Source organism: Chiloscyllium punctatum, chromosome 9 (genome assembly GCF_047496795.1).
Source record: "Chiloscyllium punctatum isolate Juve2018m chromosome 9, sChiPun1.3, whole genome shotgun sequence".
In the NCBI taxonomy this organism is placed as follows: domain Eukaryota; kingdom Metazoa; phylum Chordata; class Chondrichthyes; order Orectolobiformes; family Hemiscylliidae; genus Chiloscyllium; species Chiloscyllium punctatum.
In genome coordinates this window covers 114,088,133-114,112,544 of record NC_092747.1, presented here as the reverse complement: position 1 = coordinate 114,112,544, position 24,412 = coordinate 114,088,133, and the positions used below count along the sequence as shown (strand labels likewise).

Below are 24,412 nucleotides of genomic sequence, written 5' to 3'. Positions count from 1 at the left end.
GTCTGTGAAGGTGTTTCGTTACCCTTCAGCAAGGCACTGCAGAGAAAGGTGAGTGGAAGCCACATAGCTGTTACTGGGACAAAAACAGAAATTGCTGGAAAAATTCAGAAGCATCTGTGGAGAGAAATCAGAGTTAACATTATGGGTCCTGTGACCCTTCTTTGGAACTGGACCCAAAACATTAACTCTGATTTTGGTCCACAGATGCTGTCAGACCTGCTGAGATTTTCCAGCAACTTCTGGTTTTGTTTCTGATTTCTAGCATCCGCAGTTATAGAGTCATAGAGTCATAGAGATGTACAGCATGGAAACAGGCCCTTCGGTCCAACCCGTCTATGCCGACCAGATATCCCAACTCAATCTAGTCCCACCTGCCAGCACCCGGCCCATATCCCTCCAAACTCTTCCTATTCATATACCCATCCAAATGCCTTTTAAATGTTGCAATTTGACCAACCTCCACCACTTCCTCTGGCAATTCATTCCATACACGTACTACCCTCTGTGTGAAAATGTTGCCCCTTAGGTCCCTTTTATATCTTTCCCCTCTCATATTAAACCTATGCCCTCTAGTTCTGGACTCCCCCAACCCAGGGAAAAGACTTTGTCTATTTATCCTATCCATGTGCCCTCATACTTTTGTAAACCTCTATAAGGTCACCCCTCAGCCTCTAATGCTCCAGGGAAAACAGCCCCAGCCTGTTCAGCCTTTCCCCATAGCTCAAATCCTCTAACCCTGGCAACATCCTTGTAAATTTTTTCTGAACCCTTTCAAGTTTCACCACATCTTTCCAATAGGACGGAGACCAGCATTGCATGCAATATTCCAACAGTGGCCTAACCAATGTGCTGTACAGCCGCAACATGACCTCCCAACTCCTGTACTCAATACTCTGACCAATAAAGGAAAGCATACCAAACGCCTTCTTCACTATCCTATCTACCTGCAACTCCACTTTCAAGGAGCTATGAACCTGCACTCCAAGATGTCTTTGTTCAGCAACACTCCCTAGGACCTTACCATTAAGTGTATATGTCCTGCTAAGATTTGCTTTCCCAAAATGCAGCACCTCGCATTTATCTGAATTAAACTCCATTCTGCCACTTCTCAGTCCATTGGCCCATCTGGTCAAGATCCTGATGTAGTTTGAGATATCCTTATTCGCTGTCCTCTACACCTCCAATTTTGGTGTCATCTGCAAACTTACTAACTGTACCTCTTATGCTCGCATCTAAATCATTTTTGTAAATGACAAAAAGTAGAGGACCCAGCACTGATCTTTGTGGCACTCCACTGGTCACAGGCCTCCAGTCTGAAAAACAACCCTCCACCTCCACCCTCTGTCTTCTACCTTTGAGCCAGTTCTGTATCCAAATGGCTAGTTCTCCCTTTATTCCATGAGATCTAACCTTGCTGACCAGTCTCCCATGGGGAACCTTGTTGAATGGCTTACTGAAGTCCATATAGATCACATCTACCACTCTGCCCTCATCAATCCTCTTTGTTACTTCTTCAAAAATCTCAATCAAGTTTGTGAGTCATGATTTCTCATGCACAAAGCCGTGTTGACTATCTTAAATCAGTCCTTGTCTTTCCAAATGCATGTACATCCTGTCCCTCAGGATTCCCTCCAACAACTTGCCCACTACCTACGTCAGGCTCACTGGTCTATTGTTCCCTGGCTTGTCCTTACCACGTTAGCCAACCTCCAGTCTTCCAGTACCTCACCTGTGACTATCAATGATACAAATATCTCAGCAAGAGGCCCAACAATCACCTCTCTAGCTTCCCACAGAGTTCTAGGGTACACCTGATCAGGTCCTGGGGATTCATCCACCTTTATGTATTTCAAGACATCCAGCACTTCCTCCTCTGTAATCTGGACATTTTGCAAGGTGTCATCTTCTATTTCGCTACCTTCTATATCTTCCATATCCTTTTCCACAGTAAATACTGATGCAAAGTACTCGTTTAGTATCACCCCCATTTTCTGCGGCTCCACACAAAGGCCGCCTTGCTGATCTTTGAGGGGCCCTATTCTCTCCCTAGTTACCCTTTTGTCCTTAATATATTGTAAAAACCCTTTGGATTCTCCTTAGCTCTATTTGCCAAAGCTATTTCATGTCCCCTTTTTGCCCTCCTGATTTCCCTTTTAAGTATACTCCTATTGCCTTTCTCCTCTTCTAAGGATTCACTCGATCTATCCTGTGTATACCTTACATATGCTTCCTTCTTTTTCTTAACCAAACCCTCAATTTCTTTAGTCATCCAGCATTTCCTATACCTAGCAGCCTTCCCTTTCTCCCTGACAGCAATATACTTTCTCTGGATTTTCGTTATCTCATTTCTGAAGGCTTCCCACTTTCTAGCCATCCCTTTACCTGCGAACATCCTTCTTGCCTAATACCATCAAAATTGGCCTTTCTCCAATTTAGAACTTCAAATTATAGATCTGGTCTATCCTTTTCCATCACTATTTTAAATCTAATAGAATTATGGTCGCTGGCCGAAAAGTGCTCCCCCACTGACACCTCAGTCAGCTACCCTGCCTTATTTCCCTTAAGTGGGTCAAGTTTTGCACCTTCTCTAGTAGGTACATCCATATACTGAATCAGAAACATTTCTTGTACACACTTAACAAATTCCTCTCCATCTAAACCCTTAACACAATGGCAGTCCCAGTCTATGCTCGGAAAGTTAAAATCCCCTCCCATAGCCACCCTATTATTCTTACAGATAGCTGAGATCTCCTTACAAGTTTGTTTCTCAATTTCCCTCTGACTATTAGTGAGTCTATAACACAATCCCAATAAGGTGATCATCCCTTTCTTATTTCTCAGTTCCACTCAAATAACTTCCCTGGACGTATTTCCGGGAATATCCTCCTTCAGCACAGCTGTAATGCTATTCCTTATCAAAAATGCCACTCCCCCTCCTCTCTTGCCTCCCTTTCTATCCTTCCTGTAGCATTTGTATCCTGGAACAATAAACTGCCAGTCCTGCCCATCCTTGAGCCATGTTTCTGTAATTGCTATGATATCCCAGTCCCATGTTCCTAACCATGCCCTGAGTTCACCTGCCTTCCCTGTTAGGCCCCTGGCATTGAAATAAATGCAGTTTCATTTATTAGTCCTACCTTGTCCCTGTCTGCCCTGACTGTTTGACTCGCTTCTGTTCTCAACTTTACCAGTCTCAGATTGATCTCTTTCCTCACTACCTCACTAGGTCCCAACCCGCCCCCTTACTAGTTTAAAGCTCTAGCAAATCTCCCAGCCAGTATATTAGTCCCCTTCCACTTTAGGTGCAAACCGTCCTTCTTGTACAGGTCACTCCTACCCCAAAAGAGATTCCAATGATCCAAAAATGTGAATCCTTCTGCCATTCACCAGCTCCTCAGCCATGCATTAATCTGCTCTATCCTTCTATTCCTGCCCTCACTAGCTCATAGCACTGGGAGTAATCCGGATATTACTACTCTCAAGGACCTCCTCTTTAAATTCCTGCCTAACTCTCTGCAATCTCCCTTCAGAATCTCAACCTTTTCCCTTCCTATGTCATTGGTTCCAATGTAGACAATGCCCCCTTGCTGGCCCCTCTCCCCCTTGAGAAAATTCTGCACCTTCTCTGAGACATCCTTGATCCTGGCACCAGGGAAACAACACACCATTCTGATTTTTTGCTGCTGACCACAAGTTATTTTGTTTTTTTGTTTAGCTGTTACTGGGGTCTTTCTGATACCTTGTCATGAGAGAGAGAGAGAGACAGACAGACAGACAGACAGACAGCAGACAGACAGAGAGAAAAATATTGTTGATGCTTTCTCTTTGCAGGACAGCTGTTTCTTCAGCACTGGCCCCCTTCACTAGCTGTGGTCATATTATTATCAAGCAATTGTCACTTAATTCAAAACCCATCTGCTCTGTCTGCTTTCACTCTCACTGTTCGCAGAAAGGTGATATTTATGGAACTCATTGTGCTCCAGTAAATTTGATCTTTAAAACTGTAAATGTCTCTTGCATAATCTTCTTGGTTTAAAGCAGCACCTTCCTTTTCTTTAGCTTGCAGTCCAAAAATAAGGGAAATGTGGCTATTACAATAAACTGTAACTGCCAAGAGAGGAAGAGAGTAGAAAGCATACAGAGCCTTCAAATAGACAAAAAAAACTGTCCCTCTCTCCTTTCCTCCTTTTCTCATAGAGTCATAGAGATGTATATAGCACAGAAACAGACCCTCTGTCCAACTAATCCATGCCAACCAAATATCCCAACCTAATCTCGTCCTATTTGCTAGCACTTGGTCCATATCCATCTTAACCCTTCCTATTCATATACCCATCCAAATACCCTTTAAATGTTGCAATTGTACCAGCCTCCACCACTTCCTCTGGCAGCTCATTCCATACACGCACCACCCTCTGCATGAAAAAGTTACCTCTTAGGTCCCTTTTATATCTTGCCCCTCTCACACCAAACCTATGCACTCTAGTTCTGGACTCCCCCACCCCAGGGAAAAGACCTTGTCTATTTATACTATCCATGCCCTTCATGATTTTATAAACCTCTATGAGGTCACCCCTCAGCCTCCGACACTCCAGGGAAAACAGCCCCAGCCTGTTCAACCTTTCCCTATAGCTCAAATCCTCCAACCCTGGCAACATCCTTGTAAATCTTTTCTAAACTCTTTCAAGTTTCACAACATCATTCCGATAAGAAGCAGACCAGAATTACATGCAATGTTCCAAAAGTGGCCTAACCAATGTCCTGTACAGCTGCAACAAGACCTCCCAACTCCTGTACACAATGCTGTGACCAGTAAAGGAAAGCATATCAATGCCTTCTTTACTATTCTATCTACCTGTGAGTCTACTTTCAAGGAGCTATGAACCTACACTAGCTAGAACCTTACCATTAAATGTATAAGTGCTGTGCTGATTTGCTTTACCAATATGCAGCACTTTGCATTTATCTAAATTAAACTCCATCTGCCACTCCTCAGCTCATTGGCCCATCTGTTCAAGATCCTGTTGGAATCTGAGATAACCTTCTTCACTGTCCACTACACGACCAATTTTGGTGTCATCTGCAAACTTACTAACTTTACCTCCTATGTTCATATCTACATCATTTATAGAAATTATGAAAATTAATGGACCCAGCACTGATCCTTGTGACACTCCACTGGTCATAGGCCTCCAGTCTGATAAACAACCCTCCACCACCCTTTGTCTTTTAACGTCGAACCAGTTCTGTATCCAAATGGCTATTTCTCCCTGTATTCCATGAGGTTTAATCTTGCTGACCAGTCTCCCATGGGGAAGCTTATCAAATGCCTTACTGAATTCCATAAAGATCATTTCCACCACTCTGCCCTCATCAATCCTCTTTGTTACTTTTTCAAAAAACTCAATCAAATTCGTGAGACATGATTTCCCATGCACAAAGCCATGTTGACTATCTCTAATCAGTCCTTGCCTTTCCAAATATGTGTAAACCCTGTCCCTCAGGATTCCCTCCAACAACTTGCCCACCACCAACGTCAGGCTCACTGGTCTATAGTTCCCTGATTGGTCTTAACCACCTTTTTTAATGTGGATACCATATTATCCAACCTCTAGTCTTCTGGCACCTCATCTGTGACTACCAATGATACAAATATCTTGGCAAGGGGCCAGCAAACAGAAAAAAAACCAGAGAACTTAAAATAGTTAATCCATACAAGATCTAAGTTCACCTGATCAACCAGTGAATCAAAGAACACATGTCATCCTATAGGCAACATGATATCACCAGAGCAAAAATTAAAAGGACGGTGAAGTACATTTGACTTTGGTCTAGACTTTTGATCTTTAAATTTTACCTATCCTCAATACATTCTTTTTCTATCTGTAGTGCATGTGACATACCATTCATCTGTCTTGTTCCCGATTGAGTGTGTGACTGTTTGGGGTTTTGAAGGGGGACAATTTAAGTTGAAATCCTTTCTTTTTGCTGTTGTTAACTTCAAGTGTTTTATAAAACAAAAGTTATTTTCTTCTGTTACTGAAGAAAGCTGTAATGAATTGCTTTTGTCCTGAGTAAGTCAGTCAATTGGTCACTTTGACGATATTATTGGGATTTTATGCATTTATACATTTTATGACAGCTTGTGCAATAGTGGGGTCTGATTTTTGGTGCACTCTTCCTTGTTATATTGTGTTAAAAGAAATTTATGAGTTAACTTGTTGGTGATTAACTACTATTAGGGACCATGTGTAAAGTGAAAGTGAGGACTGCAGATGCTGGAGATCAGAGGTCGAAAGGTGTGGTGCTGGAAAATCACAGCCGGTCAGGCAGCATCGAGGAGCAGGAGAGTTGGCCTTTCAGGCCTAAGCCCTTTACCAGGAATGATCAAGAACTTATGCCCAAAAGGTTAACTCTCCTGCTCTTCAACTGTTGCTTGACCTGCTGTGTTTTTCCAGCACCATACTTTTAGACCATGTGTAAAGAGCTGAATTTGAGAACAAATTATTTTTTAAACAACCTGTAATTATTTAGCATATAAATAGTTAAGAGAGCATAGCAGACAGGAAATAAGAAACTTAGGATGTTATTATTTAACTTATTCTCGAATGGTAGAGTTCATTGAATTCTAATTAATGGAGTGTATGGTAGTGAGAAAGACATTAATATATTTAATAATTAATCATAATTAATTATTTACTTAATTAAGACACAATAAAAATGGTATGGTAGGTGATGTGCTGTGACTGCAGAATGATGAAGCTCCTGGATACCAGTGTGATCAGGTCAAATGTATTGAATAGCTTTGGCTCAATGTTTATGAGCTGGATGTGGAACTATCGACACTGCAACACATCCAGGAGGAGTAAGTTACCTACATGCTTTATTCAAGGAGATGATCACATCCATTAGGGTTGGGTCTTCTGAGTGGTCACTGGTCAATCAAAGGAGGGTGTAACTCCTGAGAATAAGACAGCAAAGGGCATTCGGGGGCCAAAGTCCAGGAGCCTTAGCATCTGCTATTGTCCAACAGATCTGAAGTTCTTTCAGCTTGATTGGACGAAATTGAGAGTTGCTAACTGACTGTGACGTTATGGCACAGGAAGCATTCAAACAAGTGGAGCAAAAGGGAATGTAATGGTAGTAAAAGATAGTATACTAAAAAAGATTGACAGTGTTCCCAGCTGCAAAGAGTGAGAATCCAGAAGGCTGTGTTGCCTGCTTGCTGCCAGGGTTCAGGATATCTGCTGACGGCTGGAGAGGAACTTTCAGTGATTGGGGATCGATCCAGTTTGCATGGTCCATATAGATACCAATGACATTGTCAGGATTAGGTAAGAGCTTCTGAATTGTCAGCATGAAATTGGGCAGTTAATAAAGAAGCAGAATCTCAAATCTAATAATATTTGAATGATTATCTAAGCCACATTCAAATTGGCATGGGGAAAATAAGATCAGCTAAATAAATGTGCTGCTGAAACACTGGTGTAGTAGAAGTCGGTTCCAATTCATGGGGCATTGGCACAAAAGATTTCAGGCAAGTGGAGGTATATCATTATCCTAGTATACATCTGAACTACACTGGGTGAGACCAGTGTTTTAGCAAGCTATGTTATTAGAAAAGTAGAGATGATTTTAAACCAAATAGTGGGGCAAAAGGATCACATGTGAGAAGATGTAATTAAAGGAGGTGATCACATCCATTAGGGTTGGGTCTTCTGAGTTGGTCACTGGTCAGCCAAAGGAGGGTGGAACTTCTGAAAGTGAGACAAAGAGTAGGGACAAAGCAAAAGAAAAAGGTATTAATATGGGAAATAATAAACAGACCATGATAGGAATGGATACAGAGAACAAATGTAGGAGTAAATCAACAGATGAAGCTAGAGGTTACAAAAGTAATTTTTAAAATAAGCTGAAGGTTCCGTGACTGAATGTACAAGAACATTTGAAATAAAAACAGATTAACTTATAGTGTGAATACAAATAGATAAGTGCAATTTGACAGCCATTACACATACTTGGCTGCAGGATGACAATGATTGGGACTTGAATTTTGATGGGTATGTGACATTTAGGAAGGACAGGAAATTAGGAGAAGGTGGAGGAGTGGCTCTGTTCATTAATGATACTATTGGCATGATCAAACAGAATGACATAATTCAGGAAACCAGAAATATCAAAGTAAATTGGGTAGATATGAGAAATGATAAGGCAAAAAGTCTTAGTAGAAGTGGTAATACTGCCTCTCTAAAAGTGGCCATATGATCGGATAAAATACAAGAAAGGAATAATGAGAGCCTGACAGAAATGTTATAGTGATAACTAGGGGGATTTTAATCTACCTGTCGACTGCAAAAATCAGATGGGCAATAATAGCCTGGATAAGGAGAATGCTTTCAGGATAGTTTCTTAGAATAGCATATTCTGGTGCCAATCAGAGAGCAGTTTATCCTAGATCTATTATTTTGCAATATAATAGAACTAATTAATAACCTCATAGTGAAGCTGCTCCAAAGTAGCAGTAACCAAAATATGATTGAATTTTGTATTCAGCTTGAGGACAGAAATGTGAGCTTAGTATTAGCTTTTCAAGATTTAAATAAAGGCAATTATGAAAGTATAAAAACAGAGCTACTTAAAATGAACTGGCAAATTAGGTTAAGGGGTAGAACAATACAGGCGCAGTCTCAGACATTTAAGGGGATATTTCAGAATATACAGATTAGGTACATTCCAAAAAGAAAGAAAAATTCCAAAGGTAATATCCTACCATCAAAACTAAAAAAGTTAAAATAGTAATGAATTTAAAGAAAAATTATACATTTGTATGACAGATGGGTAGCAGGTCAGAAAATTGAACAGACTATAAACAAGCAAAAAAAAAGATTAACAAGAAGGGAGAAAAAATAGAGTTCAAGAGAACTCTAGCCAGAAATACAGAAATGTATAGCAAGAGTTTCACAGACTTTCAGATTCTTTCCAAAAGAAAGGAGTAAACAGATGAGAATTGGGACTCTTGGAGAAATGTGTCTGGGGAATTAGAATTGAAAAATAAAGAGATATTAGTTGAATTGAAGAGGTATTTTCTATTGGTTTTCATAATAGAAAATATCAGCAACATTCCAATTGCTGTAAATCAGGAAATGGGGATGAGGGAGAAACTCAAGAAAATTAAAATCATCAGGAAAATGGTACTGAGAAACCTGTTGGAGTTGTAGACTGACAAGCTCCTAGGTCCTGACAGACTTCATCATAGGTCTTAAAAGCAATAACTAGTTGGATAGTTGTCATATTGGCTTTTTTCCCCAAAGTTTGCAAGGTATGGGGAAGGTTACATTAAATTGGAAAATAGTGAGTGTAACTCTTTTATTCAAAAAGGGAGAGAAACAAAAACTACAGGTCAGTTAGCTTCACATCTACCATAGGGAAGATCTTAGAAACTAGCTTTAGCAGGCTGCTTAGGATCAATCAAGGTAATTAGACAGAGTCAACATGATGTTAGTAAAAAGAAACTCTTCTTAACCAATTCATTGAGTTCTTTGGGGAAGTAACATGAGGTGAAGGTGAAGAGGAACTGATAGATGTTCTGTAGTTAGATTTCCAGAAGATTTTTGATATTGCACCACAGTAAAGGTTATTGTAGGAAATAAAAGCATGTGATGTAAAACAGTAACATATGGACATGCATAGAAGATTGGCTAGCTAACAGGAAATAGAACATTGGCATAAATCAGTCGTTTTCTGGTTGGCAAGTTGCAACAAGTGATAAATCATGGGGATCATGGCCCCTCAACATTTTACAATTTATCTAAATGACTTGGCTGAAGTGTTCAAAGGTATGGTTGCTAAATTTGATAATGAGGTTAAGATGGGAAAGAAGGTAAGAGGATGGTGGCACAGTGGTTAGCACTGCTGCCTCACAGTGCCTGAGACCCGGGTTCAATTCCTGCCTCAGGCAAATGTCTGTGTGGAGTTTGCACATTCTCCTCGTGTCTGCATGGGCTTCCTCCCACAGTCCAAAGATGTGCGGGTTAGGTGAATTGGCCATGCTAAATTGCCCATAGTGTTAGGTGAAGGGATAAATGTAGGGGAATGGTCTGAGTGGGTTGCTCTTCAGAGGGTCGGTGTGGATTTGTTGGGCCAAAGGGCCTGTTTCCACACTGTAAGTAAACTAATCAAAGGACAGAGGTAAGAGGAAGAAAAATGTGAAGAGGACAGGATCACAAGATCTACAAGTGGGCAAAGATTTGGAAAATAGAGTATAAAGTTGAAAAAATGTGAAGTTATTCATTTTAGAAGGACGAATATAAAGGAAGTGCATTATCTGAATGGTGAGAGACTGTAGAGTTCTGAGTGCCCACCTTCATGAATCTCAAAAGGTCACTATGTGGGTATAGTAAGTAATTAGGAAATTTAACAAAATATTATCATTTATTTCAAGATGACTTGTATTTAGGGAGGTTGTAGAGATTAGTTAGACCACATCTGGAGTACTGTGTACAGTATCAGTCTCATTTACTGAAGGAAGTAAATATACTGAATGCAGTGCAGAGAAGGTTTTATACACTAATACCTAGAATGGGCAAGCTGTCTTTTGAGGAAAAATTAAACGGGAAAGGATTGTATCCCTTGGAGTTTAGAAGACTATGATTTTTTTTAAAAAACAGATTTGCTGGAGAAACTCAGCAGTTCTGGCAGCAACTGTGGAGAGAAAGTGTAGTTAGCTGGGAAAAGATGCTAGATATGCTGAAAACAGAAGGTGGGGAGTAAAGGAGTAAGTGATAGGTAGAGACAGAGCCCAGACAGAAAGACAGGTGGGCACACTAAGGGATGGATAACAGGTAAGCCAGGAAGAAAGAAAGCTGATAATTAGAACCGTAAGTAGTAAAAATGCTAAAAAGAGCCCATGCGATGATAGGGGCCTGGGGTTGTAGGTGGATAAAGGACATAGATGGAAGTGTTTAGACCCTAAAATTATTGAATTCAGTCAGCCTGAAGGCTGCAAGGGCCCCCAAGCAGAAAATGAGGTAACATGGTTGAAACATATAAAATCCTGATAGATTTTGACAGACTGGAGATGGAAAAGTTATTTTCTGTTTTGGGAGAATCTAGAGCTCATAGTTTCAAAGTAAGGGATTGCCTATTTGAGAAAGGAAGGGAGATATGTTTTCTCACAGAGAGTTATGAGTCTGGGATTCTCCTGCAAAAAGCAATGGAGCGGAGTCTTTGAACATTCTTTGAAGCAGAGATTGATAGATTCTTTACACCAAGTGGATGAAAGAGTAATCTGATTAGCCATGAATAACGAATAACGGAGCAGGCTTGAAGGATCAGGTAGCTGAATCTTACACCTAATTCATATGTTCATATCTATGTTTCTATACTCTCCAATTTGCAACTTTCTCTATTATTCTATGAGTTATAACTTTGCCCACAACTCTTTTGCACAGCACATTATCTAATGTTTTCTGGAGGTCCATGTGCACTACTTCCACAGCAAAACCCCATCAACCATTTCTGTTGCAGCCAAAAAGCACCAGCTAGTTGGTTAAGCACAGTTTTAAGGAAGTGGTGACTTCCTTAATTTGCCAAAATGACAATGAATTCTATTCCTGAACTATCGTTTCTTAAATCTTCCCCAATACAAATCTATTGGTCTGTAATTACTGGGTTTCTTTTTAATTGCTTTGTTTTGAACAAGGCTCAAATATGCAGGATTCTGCTCTCATTTGACACCACCCCTTGGTCTAAGGAAGACTGCAACACCCTTTGAGGGCATGCTTTGTAAATCTTTGACCGACAGATACCATAACTCCTAATATCCTCTGGGAAGTTGGTGAGACAAGGTTTCTTATCATTGGTATGAAACCATGAGGCATAATTTCTGAGTATTGTGAACCCGATAGTGTGTATATCTATGGAACATCTGTCGAATTATCACTGTGCTTTACTCAAGTTTTGTTATCATGTTGGCTGAATATACTAATCATCTTTCTCTTCATGACATTAGAGTAAGTTATTCAAATTATTCAACAGAATAACATATTTTCTCCTGTGCTTATTTTAAATTTTATAATTAATTTGAAATGTCAAGGAACTAAGTAAAATCTCCAAATATCACATAGCTTCTCAGTCTTTAAAAGAAAAGTATTTTGACTTTGCTGTGTTTGCAGGGGCCTGCATTGGGCCAGAGACAGATTAAGTAAGTACTCATCCAATTGGCTGAACTGGTCCTCACCCTCAACAAGTCCTCCTTCAAATCCACCCACTTCCTTCAGACCAAAGGGGTAGCCATGGGTACCAGCACGGGCCCTAGCTATGCCTGTCTCTTTGTTGGGTATGTGGATCTGTCCACATTCGCAGCTACAGCGGCACCATTCTCTACCTTTTCCACTGCAACATCGATGACTGTATTGGTGGTACCTTGTGTTCCTACGAGGAGATTGAACAGTTCACCAATTTCAGAAACACCTTCCATCCTGACCTCAAGTTCACCTGGATCATCTCGGACACCTCCCTCCCCTTCCTGGACCTCTCCATCTCCATTTCCAGCGACCAACTCAACATGGACATCTACTTCAAACCCACCGACTTCCACAGCTACCTGGACTGCACCTCCTCCCACCCTTCCTCTTGTGAAAATGCTATCCTTTAGTCCCAATTCCTCTGCCTCTGCTGCATCTGTTCCCAGGACGACCAATTCCACTCCAGAACATCCCACACGGCCTCCTACTTCAAGGACTGCAATTCCTTTCGCACGTGGTCAACAATAACATCCAGCACATCTTGTCCACTTTCCGCACCTCCACCCTTGAACCCAACTCCTCCAACCGCAACTAGGACAGAACCCCTTGACCTCACCTTACACCCGACCAATCTCCAAATGCAACACATCATCCTCCGCCATTTCTGCTACCTACAGTCAGATTCCACCAGAGATATATTTCCCTCCCCACTGCTTTCAGCATTCTATAGAGACCATTGCCTCTGCAAATCCCTCGTTAAGTCCACACCCTCCACCCACCAACCAACCCTCCACTCCCAGCACCTGTCCATGCCACCACAGGAAGTGTAACACTTGCACCCACACCAACCCCCTCAGCTGCATCCAAAACCCCAAAGGATCCTTCCACATCTGGCAGAGATTTTCCTGCACTTCCAAACACCTATCTACTGTGTCAGTTGCTCTTGATGTGGTCGCCTGTACATTAGGGAGACAAGTCATCAACCTGCAGAATGTTTCAGAGAACATCTCCGGAACATATGCACCAATCATGCTCACCACCTTTTGGCCAAACACTTCAACTCCCCCTCCCATTCCGTCAAGGATATGCAAGTCTTGGGCCTCTTCCATCACCAAATTCTAGCCACCTGACGCCTGGAGGAAGAACACCTCATCTTCCGCCTTGGGATGCTCCAACCATATGGGATCAATATCGATTTCATCAATTTCCTGATGTCTCCACCCCTCCAACTCAGCACCGCCCTCTTGAACTGTCCTATCTGTCCACCTTTCTTCCTACCTATCCACTCCACCCTCCACTCCGACCTATCACCATCAAACCCCACCTTCATCTAGCTATCACATCCCCAGCCCCACTTCCCCTCCCATTTATCTCTCAGCCCCCTTAACATATCACCTCCCCCAACATTCCTGATGAAGAGCTTATGATTGAAATGTCGACTCTCCTGCTCCTCGAATGCTGCCTGACCAGCTGTGCTTTTCCAGCACCACATTTTTTGACACAGATGAAGTAATGCTACCGAGATGACTTCTGTTCTGGACCCAGTCTGTTGCAGGAGGAGGAGGAGATGGTTGGATGAATGTCCATGACACTGATGTGTTTCTGGGACTAAGTGCCAATACATCTAGATGGAGTATGCATTTTAAAAAAGCCAACAACATTTTTGGTTTTAGAAATAAGCACAGAGAGTAGACATATATAGAATATTTTTGTAAAAATACAATCAAGTGTTTAGGCCCATTAAAAGATGAACTGTGATTATGGGAACAGTTACTGAAAACACTTAAAAGCATCACTCTTTCTCGTCTGTAAACACCAGATCTCAGAAGCTAAGTAAACACAGGCCTGGTTAGTACTAGGTGCAATAGACTAGGGGCTCTTGTGGTGTAACAGTGTCTACCTCCAAGTTAAGTAGACCATTGGGTCCAGAGATGTGTAATAACACACCTGAACAGTGGGAAAATAGTTGGAAAGGAGCTGAAGCCATTTGATTGTGTAGACCATCTAGGGTGAGACTAAAGATTGGAAACTTTCTGAGCAGGAACTAGAAATGTTGTGATTATTTTTCACTAGAACAGAGGACACAGGGGATTTTAAAACTTCAATATTCTGATATGGTGATTTGAGAAAGGTTGTTTTCTCTTTTTGGAGATTCAGTGTTTAGAGGCCTGAGTGAAAATGGTGGAACTTAGTCAGAGCCTACTGCCTCAGTGCTCACAACCACTTGGGGCCCCAGCCTGCACTTTGGGAAACAGTGGCTAAGGCTGAGAAGACAGCGGATTGACTCTTCAGAAAGAACACCTTTCGTTCAGCAAACAAAAGAATTGAACTTATATAACTGTTCACAACCACAAGGCATTGAAGAACACATTGCAACAAATGTATCTTTTTTCTTACTAATCCAATAAGAAATATTGGAGCCAACTTGCACATATCAAGGTTCTCTACACTGCAATGTAATTAATGGTGAACAGCAAACTCCCCTGCTCTTTGAATATTACAATGGAATCTTTTGCTCAGAGAGCTCACGGACTCAAAGCTGACAATGTGGGTGAATGTCTGGAATGGAGCAGTGGCAGGTTATGTAGGAGACTGAATGGGGGAATTGGAGATGGAATTTATCCTGGGTAATTCACTTCTGGAAGTCCAGGATAGACCTTCATCAGTTCTTACATAATTAACTTTTCTGGACTCTGACTGGAGAGCACAATCTTGAGAACCCAGCTTGCCTATCATGCAGTAGCTCCCTTCTGTAATAGCCCAATAGAAAGCACATTCATCACATTGGGTAACAACACAGCATTCTATCTCTGAATAAGGTTGAAACAAAGATTTGGCCATTGATGATTCAAGGATTTATGCTGAAATTATGAATGATCTAATCCTTAGATTTAAACAATGTATCTAAAGTAACCTTTATAGAAGTTGAGAAATTCAGGCCTTAAAATCGAATTAGCAGTTAAACTGAATTTGAGTCACATTGCATGATAAGTAGACTGAATTGCTAATGACTTAATTACCTCATTGTACAGCCACAAGCTCAGGATTTCAGAATGGTTTGAATGCATTTCTCTGCAGGAGCAATGCAAGCCTTCCTGTAGTCAGTATTTGTTCATTCGATTCTACACACAGCTTTAAAGGTTAGTGTTTGATCACTTCTGGTGGCATATGTCTGTTTACAGCTTAAACTCACAGGTAATGAGAAAGAACATTGTAAAATATGAAGGCAATGGAATTTGAAACATGATTTCCTCTGGTGAATACCTGGTTATTCATAATCCTTAACATGAAGGATTCTTCCACAACCATTTCAATTAATTATTCATTTATTTTATTGGATCTTGCTGTGCACAAAAACACTTTCACATTTGTTACCCCAGGGGTTGTTAAGGTAGGGTCTTTAATTATATTCCAGGTGGAGACAGACAGATTTCCAATCAGGAACAGAACCAAGGGTTTTGGGGAAAAGGCAGGAAAGTGGTGTTGATGATTATCAGATTAGTCTGATCTCATTGAATGGCAGTATACATTCAATGGTCTGAATAATCTTCTTCTCTTCCTACATCTCATAGAGTCATAGTGTCATAGAAATGTACAGCACAGAAACAGACCCTTTGGTTCACTTAATCCATGCTGACCAGATATCCTAACGATCCTAATCTAGTCCCAAATGCATCATAATAAGTCTGAACAAGTTACTAGGCTTTAGAATTAGTTCAATAGCTGTAAAGTGGAAGGAGCAATATGGCCATTTGTGACCATGAGTTAGTCCTCTAAGCAATATGGCCATTTGGCCCGTATCCCTCTAAACCCTTCCTATTCATATATCTATACAGATGTCTTATAAATGTTGTGATTGTACTGGCCTCCACCACTTCCTCTGGTATCCCATAACCCTACAACAATGACCTAATCCTTGTAGTGCTATGGTAGCATCCCTACCTTTGGGCCAGAAGCCAGTGTTGAAATCCTATATGTGCCAGAAATGCATCATAATAAGTCTGAACAAGTTACTAAGCTTTAGAATTAGTTCAATAGCTGTAAAGTGGAAGGTGCAATATGGCCATTTGTGACCATGAGTTAGTCCTCTAAGTGGTGTGTGAAAGCAAGATTAGGAATGAGAAGAGATAATTGAGTCCTTTGGTGATCCAACCAAACGCTCACATTTTATTCCTATAAACATCTAGCCCAAAACCACTGTGATCATAGTGAGAGTGAGTACTGAACAGGTAACACACATTATGAACATAGTGACAAATAAACCATTGAGAAGTACAATCCAAACAAGATAGAGCAAAAAAACCAAAAGAACTGTGGATGTTGGAAATTTGGAAAGATATGTGTGCCAAAGAAGGGCCACTGGACCCTAAACATTATTTCTCTCCACAGATGCTGTCAGACCTTCTAAGATTTTCTAGTAATGTCTGTTTTTGATCCAAACAAACTGATCTCAGTACTGATGTTACAGCTTCATTTTCTCTGCTGAGCCTTTGTCTTGCATCCCAATACTTTCTGACAATAGCATTACCAAATTATATCACTGGAGATGTTCTGTCCAAGACTAGCATGATTATAGATTTATGGCCAATTTATGGAAATATATTTTACATCATATATCTTTTCTCAAAAATTACAACATATTGAAAAATGACCATGAATGGATAGATAGGTGTGTGTTTAGATCTGTCACATCAGCTCATGCTTGTTGATCAGGATTGATTTGTTCTCCTTGAATAGGAGGGTTATCCTTCTCTCAAGAAAGTTCTTTGCATCAAGCAGGTTTTAGAATCTCACATTGACTGCTCTCCTGTAGGCTTGCTCATTGATCTTCTAGATTCTGGAGGATACAGTTTGATTTTTGATTTGATTTATTGTTGTCACCTGTACCTAAGTACAGTGAAAAATTTGTTTTGCAAGCAGTACAGTCAGATCATAGCAAACAAGGGCTTACAGATCATAAGATGCATAGACAGTGCGAGGCATACAAGGTTACGACTGCTCAGAAAGTGCACAATAGCAAATTTGCTAGGAAGAGCAGTGTTGCACCCTGGTCTGCCAATTTCCAAACTCCTGCTCAGGTATATCCTGTGGGCAATGGTGTAAACTCATCACTTTCTGGTTAGTTAATACATCTCTCCCTTGGAAACAGATTAAGTTGCCAAATGTGAAAAGCAATCAGCAGAAAATTATTTTCTTTCGTACTCCTTCTGCCCTCCTCTACCCATCCTCCTCCTCCTCCTGCCCCCCCCCCCCTCCCCCAGTGGATTGAGAGGCCTGTTGTTAATGGCGAAGGAGGAAGTCTGCAATCTATTTCCAGAATGTCAGTGAAGATATGCAATCCACGTCTCCAGAGCCCGAAGCAAAGCTGAGAAGAATGTTAGAGATTGGAGGTTTGAAAACGGTCACAATGAGAAAGAATATGGAGTTCAATTTTAATTTCGCTTTTAGCATCCGAAATTTGCATGGTTGAATCAAGTTAGTTGAGTCAGTTTCACCGTAAAGCTAGAAATAGAGAGCAGTCAAATTCCAGATAGAGAGTAGTTTCAGGCACATTTGTTCGGTTGTTGACGGGGATGATTGTAACACTATAATGAGCTGCAATGAGTGAAAGACAGATTTCTTCTTTCTGAAGACGGTCAAGGTGCTATAATTTGACATTAAAATGTTCAGACTAAACAAGACCGTCCATTATCAACACATCTGCAGCAACAGGTTGAGTGACTCACTTCCTAACCCCTGAAAGTGTCCATTATTTATAAGGATCAACTACACTGCTTACCTTGATAGCTACAAACTAGGCAAATAGCTCCACATCGTCCACCATGGCGCAGTTAGTTTGATCTCTGCCCCTCACACTAGATTCAATACTTATTGCTGCCACCAGTGTTTCAGTGTGAGTGCAGTGTTTCCCAGCTACAGTGATGCAATGCTGAATCTCGCCATGATGCCTTCAACAGCGCCTATCTCCTCACTGTATCCATCAAGGAGACCCACAATCACAATGGAGTAGGAAAACATTGGCCTCGAAATCTCCCTCATCACTCCACCACCACCCCACGCCCCCACCCCCGTACTCTAGCCCATCTTTGTAAGGACCATCGTTGATCAGGGACAACATTCCCAGAATTCTCTGAAGCTTCTTTGCTTTGTGAGTCTTGAGAGACTGGGAAGGTATGAGGTTTGAACCCTGTTCCCAAAGTCCCATGAGTAAAAAAAAGCAAATCTCCAGCAAGTAGCGCTCCCCCTCATCTTCTGGGCCACTAAAAAAAGCTTCTGAGTCTCGGACTAACCCTCGTCTTGGTTGATATGAAAATGTTTATGGCCATGACAAGACAGATTCGTATCACCGCCTGTCCCACATCTCGAATTATGTCAAACTTCTTAAGCGTGCTTTTCGGTACGACCATCCAGATCCGCTCGATACTCGGAGTTTGTTCAAGTTGAAAGGGATTCGGAGGCGAGGCGTTGATCTTGTGGAGCTGGTCCAGTTTCATTTGCCAATATTGGAATGTAAAATATAACTACCGCCCTGTTCTCCACAGAGAGATGGAGCCCCAGCCGTGATGGAAGACTTTTATCACACTAACTGATGAGTGGCATTTTAGGGTCAAAGCCGATCTTCACTCTCTGGGAACAACTAGAGATGGGCAATAAATGTGGCTTTGACAGCAACACTCCGTACACAATCAATATTTTTGAAAGGGATTCATGCATGCATCAGTTGGAGCAAAGTTTTCATTTTGGGTACAGTTGGTAATCCGGACCTATAAAGGGTGGTTACATAGGAGCATCACTGCCTCCGAGTTACGTTCCAAGCTCCATAGTATCTTAATGTGAGATACATCGCCAGTCCTTCTTTATGTTAGGTCAAAAACTTTCTTGGCAGTACTGTGTGTACGCGCCAACTCCAACCTCCCACCAACCCCACCAAAAAAACAGTGGGTCAAGAGGTCGTTGACCACCACCTTCTGGAGAGCAATCAGGGATGGGTAATACCTGCTGGTCTAGGGATTGCTTGAAATGCTTTCTCCCCAACCCTATTAGTTGCATATCGCCCAACATAAATCAGACAGGTTTTTTTTTAAAAGAACGGAGTATTAAAAATAGCCTTCCTAAAAGTGGTTACTGGATGCAGCTTGATTACTCCAGCTGAAGTACCACAAAAATGGAGCATTGCAATAACTTGCTTTACTGCCTGAGTAATCAGAATTTAAATAACTGAAAATGACTAATATGTTGCACACCAGCCTCATTAACAAATGGTACTGTTATCAATTTCCTAGTGAATTTAAAATAAATTACACTAAAAGGCTTTTAAGGCCTTCCTATTAGCGTCCTTGCATTCAACGCCTCAACTTTCAGAGCCTCAGCGACGGACTGCAAGAGGTACTGTTAGCTGAAACGGCCAGTTGTGATGTACTGTCTTCAGTTTGGACAATGTCAGTTGGACGGCTGGGAACAGATTTTAACGCAAAGGATAGCGGAAACTCGGCTTGCGCTTTGCCCCTGAAATGCGCCAACCTTTTCATTCTGGTTTGGTAAATTTTATTATACTTTTCCCGGATGTATTCATCATAAATTTAAGTAAATTATACATTTAATGCAGAAGCACATTGATCAAGTCATATTCGGTAATAATTAAAGGTTAATAGATTCAAATAATTATACTCAAACTTTCACGTTTATTTGGATTATTACCAGAAAGAAAACAATATTTAGTTGGATCCTAAAGCATACATTGATTGTAAATGATTACATGATATTTAATTGGATAATTACAAGTGTTTATTTACATTTAATTGGATTATTTTAATCAGACACTAATTCAATTATTGCAATCAATGATGCATTTCATTGGTCTATAAACATTTATATTAAAAGGGTATGATAATATAGTGCATGGATTTAATTGGATTATGATATTAAAGGGCATTATTTGTTCTTCGTTTATATATTCAATCAGGCTTTTATAAAATTCCATTCTTATATTAAGTGTGATTGTTATAATCAGCATTTTTTTTAATGATTACAATCACATCTGTATATTTAGTCAAATTATTAGTCAGTCAATCAGTTATATAAACATTTCTTCCTTTTGAAGTAGGGACAATTCAGAATGCCTTTGCCTGTGACAAGGAGGAGCTCCGGTATGTCCAGGACACCCAGGGGATAACAATCTTGTTACAAATTGATATATTGGTTTAATTACTGGATTGTTTCTAATCAATTAACTAGGGTATTTTATCTAAGCACTTGAAATGAGTTTGTCAGTAGAATAGCCGTGCATGAAAAGAACCTTTTGTAGCAGGAAAACGAGAGCTGCAACATCAATAAATTGACTCTCTCCATCCAGATCGGGCACTATAATCTGCCCCGTTCAAATTTATTTAGACCTTGTAGGAATTTCATGTGTCAAATGTGCCATTATTAGACAACTTTAATTAGGCTGCTGTGCCTGCTGCTGCTAACAAGTATTTAATTAACTTCAGCCCAGGGTAATTAGCTTTAGATAGCTGATGATTTCGTGTCTCACCTTCTGTAGAGACTCAGCTAGGGTTTTTTTTTTGCAGTTTGTCCTGCTGACAGGGTAATGGATAGGATCTCTCGGAAACATAATGTCAAGGCTGACTAGTCTAATCAAAGGAAGACAGCAGACGATAAAAGAGAAAATAATGACTGTCGGGTCTTGGTCCGAAAGTGCAACAAAAAGACCACAGATCAGATGGATGAGCACAATAGGCCGCTGAAAAAGAAAGGACGGGGTAGAAATGCGATTTAGCTTGTAGTTAGGAGTAATGGATGAAGACAGGGAAGGTTAGGTGCTAACAAGGGCTAAGGAGGGGATTACAGGATTTGGAAGGGCTTGCTAAAGAGAGAGGAGAGTGGGAAATCGACGCTGAAGAGTGTTTGGAAGATGCAGTTAGAGCAGATCCGCAACTCGGTTTACAGCAAAGCAGTGCAAATATAATTCCTACTGCATGGCTAGTAGTCACAAGCCAGAAAGAAAATCATTCATCTGTTGGTCAGAGATAGACAACAGTGAGGCGAAAACAAACACATCACTATTGTCCCAAACACGAGACAGCAAAAAGAAAGCTACTAAGTAGTGTTGAATGGTTTAAGGTAGTCAAACTATCAAATTTGCTTTCAAAGTCAATAACCTGAAAACTAATTGGATTGTAAACCCGGTGAATTTTCTTTTCAAGTGGAGTTAACTTGGGCTGGATGGACTGCATTCAAGAGAAAGTCAGAAAAAGTGGGGGTTTTTTATTGACACCTCCTCCTACAAATGATTTGTGTGCATATAATGGGGCTGCAATCTGGAAATAAAGCCCAGAATAAAAGATAGCGTGCAGTAGTGAGAGGAGAGGAATTGTAGCATATTCACAGAAAACGCGAGTTATTTCTGGGTGCGGATATCCAAACAATTGAACGTCACTCTCCCTTCCGATTGCTGATCAGGAAGCGTTGAGCTGTAATGGTGTAATGCAGATAACTTTAAACTTGTGTTTAAAGAAGACGCAATGAAGAACTGAATTCAAAACTAAATAAAGATTGCTATTGATTGAAATCCTCTCAAACTTCGCAATATTCTAGAGATATGGTTTTTTGCCGAGATGTAAATGATGTTTAAACTTAACTGACGAGTTGACAGAGTCCATCTGCCTCCTCCTGGTTTACACTTCTAACAATCAAGATCGATAATATATCCTGAACGTAATTCATTCCTGAAATGTTTCTTCTTGGGTCTATAGTCTATAGTCTAATCGCAGATCCCAACTATGTCCAATCTATTAGAATCTTCAACTTCCTGATCCCCTTCTGTGGGTTAACGTACTCGCCGGCGGCAGAAATTGCATCGTTTATAATGCTAGATACACAGGCCGAGGTGTTGTGCCAAGTATTAATTTTTGTATTTTCATATTAACTGTTTTCGGTCTAATTTATGTTGAACATTGTTAAGAATTGTTGCATTATAAGTAACAATAGCGAGACTTTGCAGTTCTATCGAGGACACAGTTCAGGATGTGCATCCTGTAAAATAATTATCTATTTTAATTACACAATTTTTGTTTAGCAAATATGGAATGTAATTACCAAGGATACACTGTTTACCGATTAATGAGAGAGCTGGCAAAAAGACAAAATGTGTTTTTTTTTCTTTTTACAGCATTTACATAAATTAGCATTAGCAATCAGTCAGTGGATAGTCCCACAGTGAACAATAGACTTAACTCGCATTTTCTAAAAGGGGTTTAAATCGGGCCGCTTCGTTTCTCTCATTTATACAAAGTTCCAAAATCGAATAGGACATCCAGAAGTTTTTTTTTGGAAGGGACCTCGCTTTTTTTTGCCTAAACTACAATTTGCAATTTATTTAGAGCCTGCAGTGGTGATTGCTACTTATGACAGCAATTGCGTTGTCAAGTTCTCTTGGTGAGTAAGTGCCTTGATATGTCATGCCAAGTCCTGTCAGACGCTATCCAGTTTTTGCATGTGAACAGGTCAGCTCCACATGATTCGGCATATCATTTTCAACTGACAAATCCATTAGGGTTATTCAATTTGCTGATGACGTCTTCACTAGCGGAGAGAGCGAGAAATAAGAAAGCTCCACCTAATCAAATAACCCAAGCAATTTGCTATCACGCTCTAAATAGCAATCCTTTCGCTTCTCTAGAATCATTTCACCGCGGTTCGAAAGAATTCTTTTCCACGAGGAGACTGGGCAAATGAGTTAAATCTTAGGGTTTCACATCTATCTGAAGATAATTGTTCTAAATACCAGCCTTTGTAAACTCCAACCAGCTTCCTGACAAGTTTGAGTGGCCCACCCTCAAAGTACAGAATTTAGGAATCTGGATATCCAGTTGTTTTCAAAAGAACCCGAACTTACCACTTCAGTTCCTCCAGAGGCAGAACTGGTGATATCTCATTTCCAAATATCCAACCCAGCATCCCATTTCTTAAGAGAGGGCCAGTGGCCGAAGACAAGCAATGGCTTCAGGCTTGTATCGAAGTTCCTACAAGTGGATGTTACCTGCCTGGAGACGAATGCTCCGTCTTTCTGTTTCACTCGAGCCTGTTCCAGTTTATACAAAACGCAACAATAAGCCACTGAACCCATTGTTAATGTTCAACCTTTCCCCCATAGCTGAAGTGTAAATGAAGTGGGAACTACAAAAGTGTGGACAGGGATTAGCAGGCATCACCACAACACCAAGGCACTTCCAAAAGAATGGGAAAACAGGATAATTATCTGGTTTAATTCCTCGCGGTATCCTTGCGATTTATAGAGTGGCAGAGTAACATTAACATTTAACTGTAACCCACTAACATCGACTTAATCCTGAAGGAACAACCAAATGTTGAAATATTTAAACTTGTATATGTGAATACTGTTGTCATTCACGAGTTTCTGAATGGTGACACATGCCCCCAAAAATATACGCTTACCCCCATGCCATTATGATTCATTAAAAGCCTTCCAAGCAACAACAATAAGTAAGCCGCACTAAAATCCCCCAAAACTTCACCAAGGATGGTGAAGTTATTGTTACATAAAGCCTTTTTTTTTACACTTTGATTTATTTTTTAAATAGAAGAAAACAATAGCCTAGTCTGTTTCCCCAAACTCGGTGACCCAAGACCAATAAAATGGAAAGGATTACATTTTAGAACATGTGGCCTATCTTTATTGGTGCATTTCTGCAAAGGTTAGACTCAGCAATCCAGTTCATATCTTTAATGTCACCCAGTTAAAGCAGCGGCAGACTCAGGAGCTCCTTCCATCCACTTTGTCAATGGGAGATGATTGATAGATATCTATGATATTTTTGCCCAATTAAAAAAAAATCGACGTGTTTAAAAGAAAGAGATGGATTTATTTTAATAATTGTTACCTATCGTAATCACTTCAAAAAGAACAGTAATTCGATCAGTTTCGGGGTATTTCTCAGGGTAATCTCTCTCTCTCTCTCTCCCTCTCTCTCTCGTTTTCTCTGCCTGCTCTATTGACCTTGCTGACATGGTTAACAATTCACGCCAGTCCAAGACCGCCACTCTCTGTGACAAAGAGCTTTCCTGTTTCTGGCAGGTAAGTTTCCCCGCAGCAGGGGGTTTATCCGTCAGGCCCCCAGTGAATCCTTAAGGCCCTGACAGCTGGA

At 40.6% G+C, this 24,412-nt stretch overlaps 1 protein-coding gene across 1 annotated transcript in view; it reads right to left on the bottom strand.

The window, feature by feature from the left end:
* LOC140481627 (uncharacterized) overlaps positions 1-23,301 on the bottom strand; it is a 295,437-nt gene extending 272,136 nt beyond the window's left edge. The window contains exon 1 of the transcript XR_011961566.1: positions 23,143-23,301. The gene's annotated coding sequence lies outside the window, so the exon portion shown is untranslated. The remainder of the gene's footprint in view (positions 1-23,142) is intronic.
* Between the last annotated feature and the right edge of the window lie 1,111 nt (positions 23,302-24,412).